Source organism: Schistocerca gregaria, chromosome 1 (assembly GCF_023897955.1).
Source record: "Schistocerca gregaria isolate iqSchGreg1 chromosome 1, iqSchGreg1.2, whole genome shotgun sequence".
Lineage (NCBI taxonomy): Eukaryota > Metazoa > Arthropoda > Insecta > Orthoptera > Acrididae > Schistocerca > Schistocerca gregaria.
The window spans coordinates 201,089,946-201,115,468 of NC_064920.1; positions in this window are offsets into that span (position 1 = coordinate 201,089,946).

Genomic DNA, 25,523 nt, shown 5'->3' on the forward strand with positions numbered 1-25,523 from the left:
CTCATCTACAAGAATTATGTAGGACTTTTTATTAGAAAACTAACGATCTTTGTTCAGTTAAGCTTCTGATGGTATATTGTGCAGTTTTGGTCTTTTTTAATGTCTGGGATGTTCTGTTATAGCTCTGTGACTTTAAAATAGTTTCAGTTCTAACTATTATGTGTACATATTCTACGTTTTTCAAACAACTTACGGGAATTCAGCCAGGTAATATTTACAGCGACAACCAATATTTCGGCGGGAGTGCACCCCGCCATTTTCAAGGCAGAAACTGCAACGGACAGGCGATGTACAGGCAAATTAAAACCTCGGTTCTTGGACTAATGCAGGAATCACACACACTGAACACTAGTGCCACCGAAGATGACCAAAGTCAGAGATATCAATAGTAAGACTATGGACTAGCAGGTGAGCTAACATCGACTCTGTCCCTCTGTTTCTTGTCAAGGGAGAGAGCAGAATTCCAAACATAGTTTAAACATAAACTTCCATCCTTGTTTTCACGGCAGCTCGCTAATTTAATCTCAACTGCCTTCTTCATAACACTGTCCCAATAGTTGCACGTGCATGCCAATATCTCGGTGTTGTTATATAACGTAGGCTGACCAGTATCCAAGCAATGTTCGGCAATAGCAGATCTACTTGGCTGCTGTAATCGTGTGTGCCGTTTATGCTCAGTACATCGGTCCTCCACGGTCCTGATAGTTTGACCAATATATGCCATGCCATAGCTACAAGGAATGCGATATACACCAACCTTGCGCAAACCAAGCTCATCCTTGACGGAACCAAGAAGCACTCATATTTTAGATGGAGGTCGGAAAATATATTTCACATCGTATTTCCGTAAAATACGATTTATCTTGTTGGAAGGGAGGCACATAGACGGCCTTCTTTCAGAAATCCTACAAAAAAGTCTGACACATTGGCGACGGTGTAGTCTTATAGTTCGGTTCGAAACACGAACAGCCAATAGCAGTTCACGGCATTCAGGGCGGGTCACGTAACGTCCTTCGCTTCCTAGTTTGGATACTCTATATTGGATTTCATCGTATTTTGTTGTTTCTGTATTACGAGGTGCATTCAAGTTCTAAGGCCTCCGATTTTTTTTTTTATAATTAACTACTCACCAGAAATCGATGAAACTGGCGTTACTTCTCGACGTAATTGCCCTGCAGACGTACACATTTTTCACAACGCTGACGCCATGATTCCATGGCAGCGGCGAAGGTTCCTTTAGGAGCCTATTTTGACCACTGGAAAATCGCTGAGGCAATAGCACCACAGCTGGTGAATGTGCGGCCATGGAGAGTGTCTTTCATTGTTCGAAAAAGCCAAAAGTCACTAGGAGTCAGGTCAGGTGAGTAGGGAGCATGAGAAATCACTTCAGAGTTGTTATCACGAAGAAACTGTTGAGTAACATTAGCTCGATGTGCGGGTACGTTGTCTTGGTGAAACAGCACACGCGCAGCCCTTCCCGGACGTTTTTGTTGCAGTGCAGGAAGGAATTTGTTCTTCAAAACATTTTCGTAGGATACACCTGTTACCATAGTGCCCTTTGGAATGCAATGGGTAAGGATTACGCCCTCGCTGTCCCAGAACATGGACACCATCACTTTTTCAGCACTGGCGGTTACCCGAAATTTTTTTGGTGGTCCATTGAGCTGACTGGCGCTTTGTTTCTGGATTGAAAAATGGCATCCACGTCTCATCCATTGTCACAACCGACGAAAAGAAAGTCCCATTCATGCTGTCGTTGCGCGTCAACATTGCTTGGCAACATGCCACACGGGCAGCATGTGGTCGTCTGTCAGCATTCGTGGCACCCACCTGGATCACACTTTTCGCATTTTCAGGTCGTCATGCAGGATTGTGTGCACAGAACCCACAGAAATGCCAACTCTGGCGGCGATCTGTTCAACAGTCATTCGGCGATCCCCCAAAACAATTCTCTCCACTTTCTCGATCATGTCGTCAGACCGGCTTGTGCGAGCACGAGGTTGTTTCGGTTTGTTGTCACACGATGTTCTGCCTTCATTAAACTGTCGCACCCACGAACGCACTTTCGACACATCCATAACTCCATCACCACATGTCTCCTTCAACTGTCGATGAATTTCAGTTGGTTTCACACCACGCCAATTCAGAAAACGAATGATTGCACGCTGTTCAAGTAAGGAAAACGTCGCCATTTTAAGCATTTAAAACAGTTCTCATTCTCGCCGCTGGCGGTAAAATTCCATCTGCTGTACGGTGCTGCCATCTCTGGGACGTATTGACAATGAACGCGTCCTCATTTTAAAACAATTTGCATGTTTCTATCTCTTTCCAGTCCGGAGAAAAAAAATCGGAAGCCTTAGAACTTGAATGCACCTCATATAACTTGCATATTATGACAGTATGCCGTTTCAAGGCAACAGCGCATTGAAGATTTATCACAAAAGTCGCTCTTGCTACGATCTGGTACAATTGAATGTCAGTTAATGACACATCAATGGTAAAAAGCCTTTAGGAGATCGTATGATAAACGATACTAAAGCAGGGAGGAATATGTGAACGTGTTTTTGTGGTGAGAGACATGTCGCTCTAGTGTTGGAAGAAGTCGGTTCGAATCGTGTTACATGCTAATATTTTTCCCTTTTTTCACATGTGTGAGATTCTTTCTTATTCCTTCAACAGAAGATTGTTCTGCAGTATTCGACGTTATTTTCATACAAGAGCGTACTCTCTCAGGAACGACTTTCGTCGATTTTGTAAGTTCAGTCCGATTAAAAAACGAATGATGAAACTCCCGAAAGTGAAACGACCAGCAATGATACTTGTATTCTGGTCTGTAACGAATAAGTTGCTGTTTACTCCGAATATGTTGCAATCTCCGAGGGTGTGGATAGGAAGGATCTTAAGAAGACAACTTAAAATGCTGCGAGTGAAACAAGCAGCAAACAAATTTCTAGGCTTGCTTCTCAGAAATATTTTGCTGCGATCGAATTTTTAATATCACTCTTGTAAATTCGGCGGTCACCGTAAAGATTGCACCACACGCCAAGTAATAATGAACTTTGTGTGAGGTGGAGAATGGACATCGACACTGTTGTCCGACTTCACTTTTTACGCCTTGCTGAATGATCTTTTAAGGACAAAATATACATTCAGTTGTAGCAAGCAAAACTGCAACTATTCAATACACTGACTGCTACAAATTACAAAAAAAGGTTTTCAGCGAATCTTTACAATACGCAAATGTTCCTGAAGGAGAAGCCAGCAACACGACTAATCACGAATTGAAAATATGGACCAGGTTTTATTTCATTCCTCTTTTTCACACATAAACATTCAGCTTTGGTAATGTCAGCCTTAGCGTCCGCAGAACACCAGAGATGAAAGGTCTGAGTCAGACCGAACACAGGCTCATCCGAAACGAAGCAGCCCCATTGGCTCTTGCTAGCCTGAAACGCCACTGGTTATTCTTGTTTCGGGGCGAGCTGTCTCTAACAATAAGTCTATGGAGCACAATGAGGCAAGGCAAGACTCGTACAGCTCTTACTCTGTAGGAGGTGCAGTGACGTGCTACCAAAGAATATCACACCGCTCTGTTGTAAATGAATTGCGTCTTCTGAAACAGAGAACTCAAAACGCCTTTACTTGCTGTGCTGTTTTACAATCTGGACCCACGTGCGATGGGTAATGAACGAAAAATCGTGAGAGCCAGTTGCACCTGCGAGACCCCCTACTAGCAACCCCACGAAACAGCAAGATTTTAGTTTCGATACGTAAGTTTAAATCTTCCCAAGTATTTATCTTCATCCGTGTAAGTGAAACAGTAGTAGGCGGTATCAAAATTTGGGATCTCATGCGGTGTATAGAGAAACTAATGGAATTCAGCTACCTTTAAAATAAAATGACGTATGATGGTCCAGACAAGAGGACATAAGAAGCAGAATAGCAAAGAAAGAAAGCCGCCCCCAAAGAAATTCATTAGTAGCGTTATTCACCCCCCCCCTTTTCCCCTACTTGCCATAAAGAACGTAAATCGAGTAAATACTAATAAGGATGGACTGAATCGAAAAAATTACATGAGGACTTAATCAAAAAGTTTGCCTTTCAAATACATTTATACCAACTAGGGTAATATGTGACACTGAAGTTAGAGGAAACTTACATTCACGCATTCACAGCTGTCCCACAAACGACTCTGGTGGACTAAGTTGACTGGAACCTTTTTACTTCCATTACCGAAAACCTTCAACTGTGTCAGTTTTCGCCGCTAATTATGACACAAATTTTGCATTTGGGGTGCCCCTCTCAGCTTGGCGTTCGAAGTTGCCGCTTGTGTCACTCGGCTCTGATCCTGAATATAGGGCAAGCGAGAATCCACAAATTTCTGTTCAAAAGGCGCAGAACGTCTGAAGATAACAGAGTGATGCGCGTTTAGAGAGTCCTTCGTTGTTGGTCCCAGGGGCGGTGGCAAGGAAGGGGGCCTACGGGTGGTATAGCAATGGAATATCATATTACACTGGATAAAATGGCTTCAGAAATAAGCGAATATATTGCTCAAACAGATTCAAACATTGTTTTATAATTATGTAGCAATACAGGTTGCAATGTATTTCAAACACATTTTAACAAAAGAATAAGAGCAGCAAACAGCTTACTATCTAAACCAAAAAATATCATTTAACTTAAAATGGGCATCTTATTATTTATTGATATACATTTTTTACCCTGAACTCCAAAACAATTACCAAGAACTACTTCCAGCAAAACCAAATTTCAGTTTGTCGGTGGAAGACGCCAGCTCTCCTATTGTTAAGCGATATTCCAGTTCCCCAACCCCCCCCTCCCCCAATTAGCCATCCCCCAGTTAATCGATTTCTAAAATCGCCCATGGTTATTCCTAAACCTTTTTCTCAACACTATGATACATGTATGGCGTGTGAGCAGTAATTGCTCAAAAAGACAACACTGTGCGACTTCACTTTATGCAGGGGTAGTGGAAGCTTTTATTTCTCAGATGACGTTCCTGAGTGGTTGGCTGGTCGTTTCCCTGGATGGTAGATTGGCAGACCTTACCCACACGTAATCCAGGTCTAACGCCTTTTGACTTTACTCTCTGGCGGTGAGCAACGGAAGTGTAGCAAGGGAAATTAAGAACGACCAATGAATTAGAAGTAACAACCACAACAGTTCTTTCGAATGTTCTAAGGATGGTGAAACGCTTTCAGAGGATGTAGATACACTCAACAGATATACCAAACTCAGAGGCGTCTGCATTCCACACCAATAATATGTTCTCCGATACCAAACTTAATATTGACTTCCGCAGAGCACAGTTTTAAACCACAGCCCACATCCTAAATATCTAGAGTGTAATACTAAATAGCTCTCTAACATTTAAGAATCATCTTGACATAACTCGAAGGAGTTATCTTCCACATAAAAAATAGCTCCTTGCCAGCCCATGAATGCCTGTGGGATGTCTACCGGCCTTTCGCGTTCCACATAGCTGGCTTAAATCTAGAAAAAAATGTGCGGGGTCCCAACATCTTTCATTAACCTACTCCTTGCGGGAAGGGACAGCTAACTGGAAACTGTTTTTTTTGTGAATTATGCTGCAATGGCATTGCGAAAGAACTACCTAGTACACCAGTCTGAAAAGTGTCCCGAAAATCTTCGAATTCGGGGAGCTACGACACGCAACAAATTAGCTACTTATAACACTCTAATATATATTTTTAAGAAGTACAATTTCTGTTTTCACTTTATGGTGCAATTTTTGTTCATCCTCAGAGGAACTAAAAATTAATCACACGTAATTATACACTATGTCAAAAGAACTTTATGACTACTGTGAAATAAGCGCAATAGTTTGGAAAACTGTACGTTACGAAAGAAATGACCCAGTCAGTCTCATATAAATGATATATGCAGGTGTGCATCGGTCAATATTTGTACACATTCAACAGATTGACTGGCAGCGCCCTATTACACTACCGAACGTATCTTCCACTTACCTCCAAAATACGTGGCCACACGTCACCTAAACTGGCCTATAATTTTGTCTCCATACCAGTGAAAAGATAAAGCAACTCTTACTAGAATGATAACTATAATTAGAATTTATGATAGTTTTACTCTCTTGGTGCATTTCAATTTGCTTCTGTAGCAGAAGCAATTCAATATCACTGCCATTACTAATAAAAGAATAGGAGAAAACAGGGAAAACACGTGTAATATTGGTATATGTTTCAGCCATAGTGGAAAATATAAACAACAACATGTGCCTACTTCGGTTTGATGTCGGAGACATGTGCAGTACGCTGTGCTCATTCCATAAATATTTCTACTGTATGGTATGGAAAGCACACCACACAGTGTCGCAGTAGAGCAAACAATAGAACACTAACATGGAATGTTCAATAAGAAGATTTCGAGGAAACTCCGTGCCCATCATTGACAGGAATATTTCCATGTAGCTCCGCGTAATTTATCATCACCGAGTTACGATATCTTTGTTTGCGATGGGGTGAGTACTTTGCTGACGTGGTCCATTCATCTGTTCGCGGAAAAGGAACAAATGAAGAAATCACTAGCGGCCGATTATAAGGCTAACCGTTGTACGGAACAGACGTACTAATTTGCTCACAGTATTTGTCGCCATTACGTACTGAGTACAATGGCGAGTGTACTTACATACTAAAATCATTTAATTGTTAAAGTTTCTTACATTAAACCTGTCAGATCAGGACATACCTCAGAGCTAATATTTTGTATAGTTATTAAACAACTATAAAAGGCGTAGTCTGCTACCTCTGGAACGACTTCATAAAGGCCGCTCCAAAGGCTATAGCATCATTATACTGATGGACATAGAGCTGTGATAGAATTGTAACACTAGCAAGCTCTCTAAGTCTTCGCTTGCTATAATTTTATTCAGTTTGTCAATATTCTTGTGTGTTTGTTTAGTCTTATATTTGTTTCACATACGTAATTTCTTTATAGTTTTGGCGTATGTGAAAAAATAATAAAATATGAATGAGTGCAACGCGGCAAAAATACACCAACAAATTTACAGTAATCGCCAAAGACCCTAGTTGAGTGTTCTATGGACATTCAGCGGGAAAACTGTCTGAATGTTCAGGTAAATATCTACACACCCTTCTGTTGCCGGTGTGACTCAAGTTAGCGAAAACTGCTCTAAGCACTATGGGACTTAACATCTGAGATCATCAGTCCCCTAGAGTTAGAACTACTTAAACCTAACTAACCTAAGGACATCACACACATCCATGCCCGACGCAGGATTCGAACCTGCGACCGTAGCAGCAGCGCGGTTCCAGACTGAACGGGCTAGAACCGCTCAGTCACAGCGGCCGGCAGCGAAATCTGCAACAGATTGAAACAATCTTCAGGAGAGTGAGAAAAGCAAGAAGGACATGTCTACGGTCAGAAACAAGCCGGCGGTACATTATCGTCTGGTCCACTGGGACACCTGAACTGTGGACGAGCTGTATAAATAATTGGCTTGTCGATTAGACGGCGCACGGATGTAAACTGTACGCTGTCTGATAGCGAGTCCTGTGACTCGGGGAGCACAAAGAGCGTCATACGACAATGTTATTGTGCTTACTTATTGACAAATGACAGGTGTATTTAAACGAGAACTTTCGTACCGTGACTAAGTAGCTATTTTCTCTTTTCTTTTCTGTACATCCTACATCCAAAACTCTCGTCATAGCTCGCTACTACAACTTTTTTCTTCTATTGTTACTTAAAGCGATAAGTTCAGTACTGATGTATACTATGTTCCACTAATCTATCTGTTCTTTTGCGAAGCGTAAGTGTCCTCAAGAGAGAGAGCGGGCACTTTCAGAGGTTGTTGTTGTAGTTGTTATTGTGGTCTTCAGTCAGAAGACCGGTTTGATGCAGCTCTCCACGCTAGAGTATATTACGAGAGGCACACATTTTTTCTGGAAGCACGTTGGTTTTATTCGGATTCCATAAAACCATATTATAACCCACTCTTTTGGTTATAAAACCATGTTTCTCAACATGATCTCCGTTCAATGCAACGGCCTTACACCGCCTTACTAGCAGGTCTAGTATGGTCGCATGGTTAACACTCTACTGATCGATGTCCGAGCCAACGCATCAATAACCTTTCCATGACCCACGTATTGCTTCTCGTGCAGTGCATCTTTCCCTGGGCCAAACGGAGTGGGCCGGCCGGAGTGGCCGTGAGGTTCTAGGCGCTACAGACTGGAACCGAGCGACCGCTACGGTCGCAGGTTCGAATCCTGCCTCGGGCATGGATGTGTGTGATGTCCGTAGGTTTGTTAGGTTTAAGTAGTTCTAAGTTCTAAGCGACTGATGACCTCAGATGTTAAGCCCCATAGTGCTCAGGGCTATTTGAAACAGCTAAACAGGGTGGATCAGATAGAACACCCCAATGAAGTTTTGCGAGCTCCTCTCGGTTAGGCACACTTGAGTTAGTGTTTCCGTTGTCAACTTCCAGAGTAGCGCAATACACTTCAGACCTAATCGTTGCACTATGAAGGAGGTTCAAAAATGGTTCCAACGGCCCTAAGCACTGGGACCTAACATCTGAGGTCATCATCCCCTAGACTTAGAACTACGTAAACCTAATTAACCTAAGGACAGGATTCGAACCTTCCACCGTAGCAGCCGTGTGGTTCCGGACTGAAGCGCCTAGAACTGCTCGGCCACAGAGGCCAGATACGAGAGAGGACATCGAACATAATAACTCCGTCTGAGTTCCAGAAGACTGTCGCTTTAACTTAACCTGCTGAGGATGTGGCTTTAAAGCTTTTCTTCAGAGGAGAGATGGTGTGGCGCCACTCCATGGATTCCCATGTTTCATCGCCTGCGACGCTGCTCGAAAAAAAAAAAAAAAAGGTCACGGCCAGCTTCCGTGACGTGCAAGCAATGCCCCACTGATGGTCCTTCGTTGCTCTTTATAGCCACCTTGAAAGGTCTCTGTTGAATTCCTTTCTTGTTAATTTCTTGAATCTGTTGTCATTTACGGCATAAATTCCTCTTCTATATTTACTGTGGTGTTTCTATCTGGGAGGAGACTGAGCAGTGGAACGTGCTACTTTTACACATAAACAAGAACGATCTGTCACACTACTACACCCTAAACACAGTTTATATGTAATTCACGTCACACAGTCTCATACAGAACCTACATCTGCTTTCTTTTATATACTGTATATGAGAAGATACTGTCATCCCCATTCCCTTCTGTGTGAAAGGATGAATGAGCAAACGTATTTCTAGTTGCATGCTTGATGGTAGCAGACAAGCCTGTTTGCTAGAGAACAGTAGGACCAACATTGGAACAGGTAGCTACGCTTTCTAAAAGCAAAGAGGTTTCTATTCTTGGTATGGTCCTATCCGTCCCTTGTCAAGTTGCTATAGGAAGCTGCCTCTCTGGTCACTTCGATTTGTATCTGTGAGGCACCCTCGGTAGGGGCCCACGCTAGTCTGTTCGCGGCAAGCGTCTGAAGTGGTAAGATCTCTGGCTAAGCGCGTCTCTGCTAAGTCCGTAGGACAATGGATTTCTTAAGTTCAGCCTAAATGAAAATTTAATCACCTTTATTTCAGGTTTAGATCTACAATATCTAATGTTATCTTAAATTGCAACGCAGTGTAATTCGAGTGTGAAGTTCAGAATATCTTCCGGTAGTTGCTTTGTCACTACTTTGTGAGTAAAGTGGAACCACGTATTGAAGATCCGTAACTCTAACTAAGATCATCAATCTTAAATGCGAATGTGTGTGAGATTATAACGTCTCGTCTTGACAATATTTTTCAATATAGCAACTTTTCTTTATGTTCATCCCACGTGAGGTGTACTTTGTGGGACCAGTACCACATGCTTATACTATTGTTTGACCCATCAGGTTAATAGTAAGACGATAGTAACCAGTTCAAGGTTTCTCTTTTGTAAACTGCGTTAAGATGTAATTTATTTTAATTACCAAAATTATTGTGGAGTTACACTCTTTGTGTAAACCAAGTTGACCACGTGCAGCATGTGGTGTAATCACCAAAGTAGCCCTCAGTTATTCTTTTCGGGAAGATTTCACAAAGTGTTAGCATGAATTTAGTATACCAGTGTGTGGTAATTTCATGACGGACAGGATTGCGCTACGAACGTAACTTCTTTGGGTGAAAATTGAATCGGTTGGTTGTGGTTAATTTCCTCTTGCATATGTTTCAACGTTCTTCGTGTGTTATTTTATGAATGCAGTGTTGTATGCAGTCTCCCAATCTTGGCTCCATATTTAATGTGTTCCGTAAGATTACTAGCTCACATTTTCACAATCCTAAATAAGGCACCAGTTTAGTTATGAATCAAGTTTAATATGCTGAAATTTTAACGGAACAATGATCAATGTTAAAATAAATGTCCAAATATAAACTGATTTATTTCTTTTTATTTAAATTCTCTTTATATATATATATATATATATATATATATATATATATATATATATATAATCACCGGTTGTCATAAGGTGACTATTAAAAGATTATAATTAACGTTAGTCTGGTTGGGAATTTGGTAAGCTAGACTGGGTACCTGGTGAAACAGTTACTCAGTAATTCAAGGTTAACTTCCCCAGGTAGCTTACAGCTTTTCTTGTTTTGAATATCAGCACCGCTTTCAGAACAACTTAATGCATCAACTTTACAACCTGTTAGGCGGCGAGGAATGCATCGGGCACACACCTTTGAGTAGCCCAACGGGTGGACTGTTATGTCAGCACTACCGACAGAAAAGTCCGGTTGTGCTGCGAGGGGTTTGATTTTGATCCATCGATTACCACGAATGAGAGTGTCCGCACGTTCCAACATAGCAGGCGTCACAGTTGCATGCGCCCAGCCGGCACGCAGGAGGTCGGACACATGTGCGACCTTGTTGGGATGATGACACACGCCTCGCCTAACGACTCACCGAGTTTTTCGTCATTGCCAGGTCGCCGTAGACATTGTGTAAGCGCCTATGAATATCTGGTATGCTCTGGTTTTCCGCTAAAAGAATCTCAGTGAGAGCTCTCTGCTTGGAACGCACCTTCATTACAGACGCCATTTGAAGGCCGTGAATAGCGTCATAACCCACAACTTAACGGAACTTAATGGAAATAAGGGAGATCAAGCGGGAATAATCAACGATGTCACACAACATATTCCGCATTTTTCCAACCGAAACTGGGCGAGAAAAAATTATGTTGCTTCACTCATTCAACGCCCCTAGTATAATCCGGTGGAAGCCTCATCACCTGTGTATAACTACAGTAAACTACATCCATTTAAAGCAAGTTACTTTAGGCCAACCTCTATCTTCTTCTACAATTTTAGCTCCCCACACTCTCCTTCACTACCAAACTAATGTTCCTTCTTATCTGAGGGTATGTCTAATTAATCGACCCCTTCTATTGGCGTAAACTTATTTCCTCATTAGTTATCAGATTTGTCCATTTAAACTCCAATATTCTTGTGTTGTACCACTTTTAAAGACTTCTATTCTCATCTAGTCGAAATTGTTCATCGTCGATGTTTTTCTTACGTAAAAGCCACTCTCCAGACAAATACCCAAGAATAACTTTCTGGCACTAATATGTTATCAAATTTCTCTTTTTCAGAACTAGTCAGCCGGCATTGTCGGCTACAGACTTCTCAAACATTCCTAGAAATACACTACTGGCCATTAAAACTGCTACGCCAAGAAGAAATGCAGATGATAAACGGGTATTCATTGGACAAATATATTATACTAGAACTGACATGTGATTACATTTTCACGTAATTTGGGTGCATAGATCCTGAGAAATCAGTACCCAGAACGACCACCTCTGACCGTAATAACGACCTTGATACGCCTGGGCACTGAGTCAAACAGAACCTGGATGGCGTGTACAGGTACAGCTGCCCATACAGCTTCAACACGATACCACAGTTCATCAAGAGTAGTGACTGGCGTATTGCGACGAGCCAGTTGCTCGGCGACCATTGACCAAACGTTTTCAGTTGGTGAGAGAACTGGAGAATGAGTTGGCCAGGGCAGCAGTCGAACATTTTCTGTATCCAGAAAGGCCCGTACAGGACCTGCAACATGCGGTCGTGCATTATCCTGCTGAAATGTAGGGTTTCGCAGGTATCGAATGAAGGGTAGAGCCACGGATCGTAACACATCTGAAATGTAGCGTCCACTGTTCAGAGTGCCGTCAATGTGAACAAGAGGCGACGGAGACGTGTAACCAATGGAACCCCATACCATCATGCCGGGTGATATGCAAGTATGGCGATGACGAATACGGTCTTCCAATGTGCGTTCACCGCGATGTCGCTAAACACGGATGCGACCATCATGATGTTTTAAACAGAACCAGGATTCATCCGAAAAAATGACGGTTTGCCATTCGTGCACCCAGGTTCGTCGTTGAGTTCACCATCGCAGGTGCTCCTGTCCGTGATGCAGCGTCAAGAGTAACCGCAGCCATGGTCTCCGAGCTGATAGTCCATGCTGCTGCAAATGTCGTCGAACTGTTCGTGCAGATGGTTGTTGTCTTGCTAACGTCCCCATCTGTTGCCTCAGGGATCGAGACGTTGCTGCGGGATCCGTTAAAGCCATGTGGATAAGATGCCTGTCATCTCGACTGCTAGTGATACGAGGCCGTTGGGACCCAGCACGGCGTTCCGTATTACTCTCCTGAACCCACCGATTCCATATTGTGCTAACAGTCATTGGATCTCGACCAACGCGAGCAGCAATGTCGCAATACGATAAACCGCAATCGCGATAGGCTACAATCCGACCTTTATCGAAGTCGGAAACATGATGGTACGCATTTCTCCTCCTTACATTAGGTATCACAACAACGTTTCACCAGGCAACGCCGGTCAACTGCTGTTTGTGTATGAGAAATCGGTTGGAAAATTTCCTCATGTCAGCACGTTGTAGGTGTCGCCACCGGCGCCAACCTTGTGTGAATACTCTGAAAAGATAATCATTTGCATATCACAGCATCTTCTTCCTCTCGGTTAAATTTCGTGTCTGTAGCACGTCATCTTCGTGGTGTAGCAATTTTAATGGCCAGTAGTGTAATTGTTTCGAACTGCTGTTCTACACTCCTGGAAATTGAAATAAGAACACCGTGAATTCATTGTCCCAGGAAGGGGAAACTTTATTGACACATTCCTGGGGTCAGATACATCACATGATCACACTGACAGAACCACAGGCACATAGACACAGGCAACAGAGCATGCACAATGTCGGCACTAGTACAGTGTATATCCACCTTTCGCACCAATGCAGGCTGCTATTCTCCCATGGAGACGATCGTAGAGATGCTGGATGTAGTCCTGTGGAACGGCTTGCCATGCCATTTCCACCTGGCGCCTCAGTTGGACCAGCGTTCGTGCTGGACGTGCAGACCGCGTGAGACGACGCTTCATCCAGTCCCAAACATGCTCAATGGGGGACAGATCCGGAGATCTTGCTGGCCAGGGTAGTTACTTACACCTTCTAGAGCACGTTGGGTGGCACGGAATACATGCGGACGTGCATTGTCCTGTTGGAACAGCAAGTTCCCTTGCCGGTCTAGGAATGGTAGAACGATGGGTTCGATGACGGTTTGGATGTACCGTGCACTATTCAGTGCCCCCTCGACGATCACCAGAGGTGTACGGCCAGTGTAGGAGATCGCTCCCCACACCATGATGCCGGGTGTTGGCCCTGTGTGCCTCAGTCGTATGCAGTCCTGATTGTGGCGCTCACCTGCACGGCGCCAAACACGCATACGACCATCATTGGCACCAAGGCAGAAGCGCCTGTAATCGCTGAAGACGACACGTCTCCATTCGTCCCTCCATTCACGCCTGTCGCGACACCACTGGAGGCGGGCTGCACGAAGTTGGGGCGTGAGCGGAAGACGGCCTAACGGTGTGCGGGACCGTAGCCCAGCTTCATGGAGACGGTTGCGAATGGTCCTCGCCGATACCCCAGGAGCAACAGTGTCCCTAATTTGCTGGGAAGTGGCGGTGCGGTCCCCTACGGCACTGCGTAGGATCCTACGGTCTTGGCGTGCATCCGTGCGTCGCTGCGGTCCGGTCCCAGGTCGACGGGTACGTGCACCTTCCGCCGACCACTGGCGACAACATCGATGTACTGTGGAGACCTCACGCCCCACGTGTTGAGCAATTCGGCGGTACGTCCACCCGGCCTCCCGCATGCCCACTATACGCCCTCGCTCAAAGTCCGTCAACTGCACATACGGTTCACGTCCACGCTGTCGCGGCATGCTACCAGTGTTAAAGACTGCGATGGAGCTCCGTATGCCACGGCAAACTGGCTGACACTGACGGCGGCGGTGCACAAATGCTGCGCAGCTAGCGCCATTCGACGGCCAACACCGCGGTTCCTGGTGTGTCCGCTGTGCCGTGCGTGTGATCATTGCTTGTACAGCCCTCTCGCAGTGTCCGGAGCAAGTATGGTGGGTCTGACACACCGGTGTCAATGTGTTCTTTTTTCCATGTCCAGGAGTGTATTAAGCATTATGTTTGGCACTGATTGGTGCAACAGAATATACTGTACACGATGTTCCAGGAGGAATGGTCAGTATTCAGGGACGATCACCCGAAGCAAAAGAGTCTAGTAAACATAGGCTCAAAAATGCATACCTTCAAGAGCTATGAGGACTTGTTCAATAGAAGAGACGTGTTTCGCAGTAGCGAAGACTATCAAGTGCTCATAGTTCTTAAAGGTATGTACTTCAGAGCCCAGGTTTACTGGACTTATTTTTTTCTTTTTTTGTCCATACTACGACGTCCAAAAATATGGTAAGCAAAGTGCTTCAGTGAAGTCTAATTATTCCACGGCTTCGAACATGAATAAGTGCTCACAGCTCGAAAGGTACCAGTACGTATTTGAGAGCCCGTGTTTACTACATGTTTTTGCTTCGAATGATCATTCCTGTCATATCCATGAATGCTGATAATTCCTGCTGGGACACCCTGTAGATACGTGAATAATTCGGGAACTTTTGACCGAAAAACACGACGTCTTCTGTTATAATCAGTACGAATATTTGCGTTTAGACTACACTATTACATATTACCAACGCACTGAAACGAATTAGTCTGTTATTACAGTACGCAGGACAAAATGTGTTTGACTATACCAATGTTTTGAATGTCCACAAAATGACGAAAAAAATTAAATCAAAAACGGAAATAGAAACTGGGACGATTATTTCCTGAAACTGAACTGAAATCATTACACTAAATGCACTGTATTTTAAAAGTAATTATGTAAATAATCTGTCAGGTTCCGTCGATAAACGTGTAATAAATGCAGTAGGTTGTCGAGTGTGACATGTAGCGTGTTTTGCAAATAAAGTAAATAGCAATTTCCGCTAAAAATATGTGTATTTTGGATTATATGTGTTTTTCGGTTATGGCATCCGTGCAGCCTCGGATTCGCAGTAACGCGAATAATCGGGAGCTTGCTGTTACATCAAACTTCAAATGCTTCCATGTTTATCTTGAATAAAAGAACCAGTCACTGTTTATTTCTTTCCACACCACGTTTCGAAGTTTTAAACATCCATTACCAGGTGGATTTATGTGGATTATTATGGCAAGTACGTGTTGTGCTACGGCTGTGGGGTAACCTATAAATGTATGATTGTATGTATGTGATATATATGACAAATAAAGAAGCCTGTGACCAATAGACAATGCCACACATTACCCAAAAGTCATGACGCAACAGATATATGATACATTCATCCACGTAAATCCACCTGATGTTGGAGCTTTTAGCCTTCCAAACGCGTTGCGGGAATAAATAAACAGTGAGTGATAACAATAAAGTTGTTAATTGATTCAGTATCAGTAACAGGCAGGATAAAGCCTAACCCAAAATATTTAGATTGTTCTTCTTCAGATATCTCTTGGCCCACTTCTTAGTTCCATACAGCGTAGTACTACAGGCAAGCATATAATCAGTCGTCTTCCTCAATATCTGATACCACTCGAGCTCTTTTACTGAAGAAAGCTTTCTGCGCCTGTACCAGTCTACTTCTGATATCCTCCTTGTTTCGTCATACTGTGTAACCTTGCTCCATAACTAGAAGAATTCTTTCATTTTTTCCACTACTGTACTGTCCAAAACTTTGATTTCGAGCAAGCCATTGTTCTCCTTTCTGCTACTCTTCATCACTTTCGTCTTTTTTATACTTCATCCGTATTCTGTTCAAGCCTAAATATCCTCTCCATTCCTTTCAGTAGGTATTCTAAGTCTTCGTTACATTGCGACTAAGACGGCTGCGTGGCCGTGCGGTTTGAGACGCCATGTCACGAATTTCGCGGCCTCTCCCGCCGGAGGTTCGAGTCCTCCCTCGGGCATTGGTGTGTGTGTTGTTCTTAGTATATGTTAGTTTAAGTAATGAGTAAGTCTAGGGACCGATGGCCTCAGCAGTTTGCTCGCTTAGGAATTCACACACATTTGAACATTCGACTATGTCGCCCGTGGACCTTAGTATTTGTTTCCCTTGCACTTTTATTCATCTTCCGAAATTTTCTTCCATTTTCTTCACTGCACATCAGTAGAACAAGTACTGAAGCAAGCTTTCTTCTAATGCGCCAATCTATGAATTTATTTTATTTCCGCCACTGATCACAAAACTTTTGGTCACTGGTGTCAGACGGCAATGACCATCTTCAGATCTGCAGCAAAACACTGGAAACGGAATGTAACCAGTGAATAGATTACGTCTTAGAACAATAAAATATGCCGTAACAAAAAAGTATTACTTTCATGGATATGAACACATGCACTTATAAAATATGACGAGGCAGGGTAGCCGTGTGGTCGCAGGCGCCTTATCGCAGTTCGTGCGGCTTTCCCCGCTGGAGGTTCGATTCCTCCCTCGGGTATGGGTATGTGTGTGTTTTCCTTAGCGTAAGTTCATTTAAGTTAGTTTAACTATTGTGTAAGCCTAGAGACCGATGACCTCAATAGTTTGGTCCCATAGGAACCTACCACTTATACCTGTTTTACAATTTGCCCTAATATGATAAATCCAAAGTGGCATCATCACAAAATGTACACAAAATCAGCATAACATCATCGCACATATTTAAAATGTGATGTAAACTAGGCCATAGTTCTGGCAGAGTCATACTGTCTCTATCGCTGCTGGTCATAAGAAACTGCAATATAGTAGGCACAACATATGTTTGAGCCATAAGCTTGTTAGATGTCGCTGACAGTTATAAAAATTGTACAGTATGCAATACATAAAGAGTACAGTAAGTAAAATCTATAGTGGGCTTGCCATATGTATAAGTTATTGCAGTGATAATGCACAATAATAAAAAAAACGAATAAAACTAAATTTAAAATCATTAAAAGGAAATGGTTTGGTAATAATATTTGATTCTGAGATCTCTTGTGGTCGATTTAGATCAAAATAATAAAAAAACACAAGAACACGTTTATGCAGCTAATTAAATAAGACAAAGTTGATAGAGTAATTGAGGAAGATGGTCATTGCTCACAAACTGGTAATCTAAAGAGCAAAAGTTTAGTGATAAGTAACAGAAATGAAAACAAATTCATTTTACAATTTCTGAATCACAGTTTTAATCCTCCATCATGTCACAACTTGAATGTCAATCTATTTTTGAAGTTGCCCTTCCTCTGAGCATTCTATGTGACTTTTCTACGTAAATAGGAAAAGTCAGTACTCTTTTTTTTCTACAACTCTTCATAGCTTTTGTCTTATGATTTTTATCCTTCAGGTCTTATGTGCACGTTATGTATTCTATTTCTTTTCACAGCCTTTCCTAAATTTAGGCCAGAATGACTGTGTTGTACCTAAACATAACATTCATAATTTTTCTTTTGCTTGCAATTTCATTACTTTTCTGACAATTTCTGTGACTTCGTCCACTCATTCTTTGAAAGAAAAAGGCAATGATAAAGTTAATCATCTTGTCAATGAGAGGCCATTTGATTGGAGGTGGAGCATGAGGTCAGATTGGACAAGTTTTAGGCAGCAAATATGCCATTTAATTTTCAAAGGAATCATCCTCACATTCACCTTAAACAGTCTAGATAAGTTAGCTAAATCCTACAGCTGGATGGATGGATGGTGATTTGAACACCACTCTTCTTGAATGTGAGTCCAGTACCTTAACATTTGTACCACACCAGTTGTTTTGATTCTTAAAGAAACATATTCTGATAAGCTGAAACTTCACCTTGCACAATTCTTAGCAGAAACTTGCCTTTTTGCGGTTCCACTTTTTTTTACCTCTATTTTTGTTTTTGTTGACAGGGTGTTTCAAAAACAGAGGGTGTAGTTTTAGTGATTTATTCCTCATGTGTAGATAGTAAAAAAAGCTCATTACAATGTGTTTGGAAATGCTTAATTTCTGAGTTACAGCCTTCAAAACATTGATATTCAGTGGAACTTATTCTCCCTGCAGGAATTTGCCTTTACTGAAGTTGTTCAAAATGTTCACCCCCCCCCCCCCCCCCCCCCGCTTCAACACAGGCATCACATTAATGTCTCACAGCACTCTGAACATGACCTCAAATTCCATGAGTATTGCGTATTTCCTCACAGTGTTCCACAATCCAATTCCAAAGGGATTCCATGTCAGGTACCAGTGATGAATACACCAATGATTTTAAACTATTCCACAACTAGAAGTCGATAGGGTTCAAATCAGGTGAATGTGGAAGCCAAGCAATTGGGACTCTCCTCTGCCTATCCATAAATCAGGAAACATTTGATTAATGTAATTCCTCTACATCTGGAGTTGTAGATAACTTTTGACCCACCTCCATAACCAGGAGATGTAAACTTACCAACAATGCATAGATGACAATGAAGACATTCAAATATCTTCCAACCTGTACATCTTCACTGTGGGTACCACTCCTGGTGCAAACAAGTCAGCACAGCAATGACATCTATCTTACCATAAGTGAAATGAGCTTCTGTGAGCACTTGATCTGAGTACATGTTCAGCACCAAAGACAATGTTCAATGTACCCTTCACTTCAGAATTAAGTGTCCTGTTAATACCTTCTGTAAAGACCTACTGTTAGAAAAACATTCCAATGAATACAACTGTTTTAATGGCTATAATTCATTTCCAGACACACGTAACAAACTTTTTTTTTATGCCTACATATGAGGAATTTTATAGCTGAATTTATATCCTCTATTTTTGAAACACTGTATATATGATGAATATCATCAAAAGTAAAACAATATTGGAATGTAGTGAAATTAGTGAAGTATATTAGAAAATGATACACTAAAAGCAGGCGATTTTCACAATTTAGGCAGCAAAATAACTAACGATGGCCAAAATAGAGAGGATGTAAAATACAGATTGGTAGCAGCAAGAAAAGTCCAGAATGAAATTGTCCTTCTGCAGTGGAGCATGCACTGGCATGAAACTTCTTGGCAGAAAACTGTGTGCCAGATCAAGACTTCAACTTGGTGCCTTTGCCTTTTGTGGGTAAATGCTTTACCAACTGAGCTACCCAGCCACAGCTCATGACCTGTCATCACAGCTTTACTTCTGCCACTGCCATGTCTCGTACCTTCCAAACTTCACAGAACCTCTCCTGCAAAACTCACAAGACCACCACTCCTGGAAGATAGGATAAAACAGAGACATGGTTTAGCCACAACCTTGGGGATGTTTTCAGAATGAAATTTTCACTCTACAGCGGAGTGCTCGCTAAGATGAAATTTCTTAGTAGGTAAGGTAGTCAAGTTTCGCTGGAGAGCTTCTGTGATATTTGGAAGGTAGGAAATGATACACTGGCAGAAGTAAAGCTATGAGGACAGGTTGTGAGTTGCACTTATGTAGCTCAGGCAGTAGAGCACTTGCCTACTAAATGCAAGGGTTCCAAGTTCGTGTCTCGGTCTGACACACACTTTTAATCTGCCAGGAAATTTCATATCAGTGCCCACTCTGCTGCAGAGTGAACATTTCATTATGGAAACATCCCCAAGGCTCTTGCTAAGCCATGTCTCCATGTATCCTTTCTTCCGGCAGTGCTAGACTTGTAGCTTTTGCAGGAGAGGTCCTACAAAGTTTGGAAGGTAGGAGACAATTTACTGGTGGAAGTAAAGCTGTGAGTTATGCTTGGATAGCTCACTCGGTAGAGCTCTTGCCTGTGAAAGGCAAATATCCCAAGTTTGAGTCTCTGACTGGTACATAGTTTTAATCTATCAACAAGTTTAAGCAAGAAAAGTGTTTCTGAAAAAGAACTCTTTGTTAACTCTGAATATAAATTTTAGTACCAGGCTGTCTTTTCTAAAGTTATTTGTCTGGAGTGTAGCCTTGAACAGAAGCAGAACATGGATGGTCAGTTTAGGTGAGAAATGAATAGAAGCTTTTGAAATTTGGTACCACAGAAAAATATTACATGGATAAATCTGGCAACTAATGTGGAAGTTCTGAGTTGAATTTGACAGAAGAGAAATGTATGGCACAATTTGATTAATGGAAGGGATCAGTTGATAGGACACATCCTGAGACATTAGCAAATCATTACTTTATCAGTGGTGGTGAGTGTGAAGAGTTAAACTAAATATCGGGATATCTAGGCTTAGTGACAGTAAACGATTCAAATGGTAGAAGTGAAGATGCTTCCCAGGATAAAGCTGCACCAAACCAGTCTTCAGACAAGTGTACTCACCTTTGTATTCATTCAAAACAGGGTTATGGACACTTTATTTCAACTTCAATTGCTGAAAACATTTTCTATATCCATAATACTAATAAGGTGTTCTGTCTCTTCTATATCATTCCTTTCATTAGTATGCACAAGTTAATAGTTCTGTCTTTGGTATCTTTACCTTTTCTGGAACTTAACTTGTCTTCCTCCAGTTCCTCTTTATTACAGTATTCATATCAAGTGGACTATCGGTGACATGCAGCTAGAGTCCCATGACTACATCATGTCAAAAAACGTCAGAATAACATAGTTGTCAGAATTAGGAATCAGCAATTGCTTTGGTATGACCTTATTAGGATAAAGGAGGATGAAATACAACCATGAAAGGAATTAAAGTAATGTAGGAGCAGTACTGGAGTGGGATGTCTGGTTTCTCTTCCAGATGATAGGTGCAAACTGAGGAGGGAAGGGGGATTAAAGAGGAAAAGAAGTGAAAAGTGGACTGAATAATGTGAATAAGAAATGAAGGGAAATGGAAAACGAAAGTAAACATGAAAAGAGATATAGATGAGCAGGTGAAGACAAAAAGTGACCGAATAAATAATGAAAGGTGCTTATCTTCAGCCTCTTAATCTCTTTTTCTGCACAAATGACATATGATTTCATGCCTCCTGCCTGCCAGACATTTGCTGACATTCCTTGGACTCTTAAAAAGAGTTTTAAAAATCTGCACCTCTGCTTGGCACCACAAATGGCCACTTGTGTCACTTGGGCCCAAGGTGGCCATGCTTAGTCCCTCTCATTACTAATCCTTCACCTTTTTCTCCTCTCTTCTTCATCTCATAACAAGTGAGTACATCTCTGCTTGAGGTCTGAATTACCTGCCTCTCCTTTCCAATCTTCCCTACTAAACCCATTTTTGTCCCCAATAGAGAAAATAAAAGCTCTAAAAGCTTGGAAAGTTTTTCCTACTTTTGAGTGTACATGAAGTGTATACTGGCCAGTCAGTTTGTCTCTTAATAATTTAACTATTTTTAATAAATAATGATAATTATTGTAATATTATTTTAGTAATAGTAGTTACTATGATAATATTACTTGTGGAAGAATATAACTAAGACAGACACAATGTTAGCACTATCACAGTCATCACAACAACCAATGCCATTTGAAATGACAATACTAGGGGAACACCATCTCATAACTGGTCACCAAAGAAAGATTTCAGACGTGGAAATAATTTTAATCAACTGTACAAGACACTTGCTGGGAGGCCTACAAAATCCAAAGAACCCACATTGAGTCGAGAAATGTGAAAAGTCTCTTTCTGGAAAAAAATAGAATAAAACTTTAAGTGAAATTAAACCTGAGAGTACTACAGAATCTCCAAAAGAAAACTCATGTCTATAAGCCAACACAATGATGGTCTTCTCATAACTTCTTTCAAAGGACACTGTAAGATCCTTGCAAACTACTTTGAGAACTACTTAACTATGAAAACACTGAAGGTGTCCAAAACTACTGAACCCATATTCCCATACCCAGACAGTCACACTAGCCAACTTAAAAGCAACAAGGCAAGAGAGGATTCATAAGTTACAGAACATGATCCTGTAAAAGCAAACAGAAGAGAACTGGAAATCACAGAACCTACCTAAAGATTGGAAAACGGTGCTGCTTCATCCATTGGACAAGACAAGCAACATGAGTGGTTATGACAACAAACTGTGATTTTGAAGCAATCTCCCTTCAACTGATGAAACAAAATTCTGTCACCTGCAGATAGATATCAATGGGGATTCAGGAAAACATGGTTCACCAAACGAAAACAGATCCACAATCTCAAAACAATCTTGAGACATCTTATGCTTAGGTTTAAATTTTACATGTAAGTCTTTGTAATGTTTAAAAAATCATATGACCTTATGGAGCACAAGGTGTTGTTAACCATCCTCAACAAATAAGGTGTGACTGGAAACTGCTAGCTACAATTATTCATTCTGGCAGACACAAAATCCTTAATGAAGTTTCTAGGCTGTCTTTGTGCTCCTTTGCTGTCAAAAAAATGCATGTGGTATGGGAATGTTTTGCCTTTATTGCTATTGCACTGTCTTCACAAAAATATTATCTGAGCCTGAAAAACAAATCTAACAAAAAAGGCTACATCCCACTGTAAATGGTAACACAAAGCATGTAGACATCAACAAAGTAGTACACATGTGAGGTTATCTTGAAAAATCGTTTGGAAAAAGTAGAATTTCATGGACAAATACACACACTTAAGATGGGCTACCAAACATGAACAATCCACAGCAAGTAATGCTTTTCTCAGAAAGTCTGGATATGTAATTATGCAACAGATAGTTCATTACATTATGTTAATACTTGTCCCATAGATCATGACTACAGAATGTCGTAATGATGTGGACAATGTCAGTTTAACATTAGCTTTCTTTACACAATATAATTATTTTTGTTTATTTTATTTATATTTTTTACATTAACTACTTCATACCTATAAAATTCATTTATTGAGTAGAAGGAGTTGTCATTCAGGAAGGCAAAGGTCTCAAGTTTGAGTCTGAGTCTGGCTACAGTTTTAATTTTCCAGGAAATTTCATATCAGTGCACACTTTGCTGTGAAGTGAAAATTTCATTCTGGAAACATCCCCCAAGACTATTGCTAAGCCATGTCTCCACTATATCCTTTTGTCCAGGTGTGCTAGACTTGCAGATTTTGCAGGAAAAGTTCTATGAAATTTGGAAGGTGTGGGACTAGACTTTGATCTTGTTGCACATGGCAAAGGGAATGGGACATGGTATTTATATCAGCTTAAGGGAGACATAGGCATTCAATTTGTCTGCCCATACCAATACATGTTCACAAACAGTTGGCTGTACAATCATAGTAAAGAGTCAAAATCTTGAAAGGGGTCTGATTGGGACACTAAGTGGCCTTTTTCAATGATCTGGCTGCCAAAAATAGAAAAGGCATCTCGACCAAAAAAATTCTGCACCAATGGTGAATTAACCTCCACAATGTAATATACTGTTTACTGTAAGATACAGATTGACACAGTGGACATTGCGATTCTGGGTAGCCTCTGATCTTGCATGTGTCTAATTAGGCTGACCGTTGCTCCCATATCTAACTGAAACTCAGTCAATCACCCAACCACAATGTTAGCAGAATCCACTGGGCTGATGCTTGTCAGAAATATCATCTGTGACCCAATAAAACACTAGGACGTCCACTGTCTATCCTACAACTCACCAACTGGCACAAACCAACACCAAATTTCCTACGCAGGTAGAGGCAAGCAAAGCTGGGCAATGTTGTGTTGCCACCCAACTACAAACAGCAATGTTGTCAATACATGGCTCCTCAGTGGAAGACAATGTCACCTGGTCAATCCCACAGAGTACTGGGGACTGTTTACTACGTTTATCAAACTATGCCACCAGTCAGTTGTTAGAAAGTAAGTTCCTTGCTACTGATGTAAGCTCATCTGCTTTAGAAACCTGACCAACTTTGACTAAAGACCAGTTAAGACAAGACTGATGTGGACCTCAGGATTCAGCGATAAGTGAATGATCATGTTCCTGATCAGTGAGTCGGCATATGAGGTAGCATATTGCGGATGCACGAACCAGCACTTGTGCAAGGGGTGTTGCAGGTTGGCAACCCAGGCCACATATGACTACCCACAGTGCTTGTTGCTCTCATTAAACTGCAACCAAGTTGCCAAGTGTGTGAGCATTGACAGAGTTCCTCAAAGTTAAATTTCTCAGGCTTGGTAGAGGGTTCCAAATTTTTCATAGTTCTGTACTACCCTGTGCTGCTGGACAATAACATGGTGGCCTTATCAGCTAGATCAATGATACACCTTCCTGGGCAGTGCAGCAACATCTGGCACACGTAATTCTCCCATCTTTCCATAAACTCACTGAACCTACAAATGGTGTTTGGGGTGGCTGGAGAGGAGGCTTCTCTGCAGGTGTGTGGCCCACCACCAGTATGGAGTGAGAGCAGGTCAGTTCCCTATTCCATCTGAGAAGCTCCTGCATTTATTGCTGCTGCAGCTTTTGTCACTGCTTCTACAGGTCCAACTACTACAGCCAGAATTGCAGAAATGGTGGACTGATGCTGGCCCCAAACTAACACTATGAAAAAAATAAAAGCACTACTCACATAAGAATGTTCTCTGTCAGCATGTTTGTATCTGCTTTGTCTGACAACACTGCAAGACCATCCTGTCAGCACAAATGTAACTACTCCAGCCAGTGATGTCTCAACTATGGAAACCAGGAAATTGTACCCTGAGAGGCTTGATGTTTAGGTCAGTCTATAGGGGAGCAGAGGGTCTCAACACTGTGCAGGGATGGGCAGGGAAAAAAGCTCAAAACATGTCAAGTGCAAATGACTAAATAAGTCGCAAGCTAACCAAGAGCATGAGGCTGTATGAAGGTGGGGTCTTAGATGGCCAAAGTCAACTTAAGAACTGGAAGGGTCAGCCTGTCATTGCCAGTAGGTAAACAGCTGGGTCAGAGATTCTCCCCATACAATGCTCTGTGATAACATCCACAAGAGCTTCCTGCACTGCACTGCCATGACTCATGCAAGTTCATCTGCACCCATTCTGATGTCCACTTGAGGGGATAATAAAGTAACAAATGTAAAGAAATTTATGTAGAACATTGAAAAATGGCTATTGATAAGAGTACAGTAGGTTCAAAGTTAAAACAGGGTGGTTAGTGGTAACTAAATCCTTGAAAACTG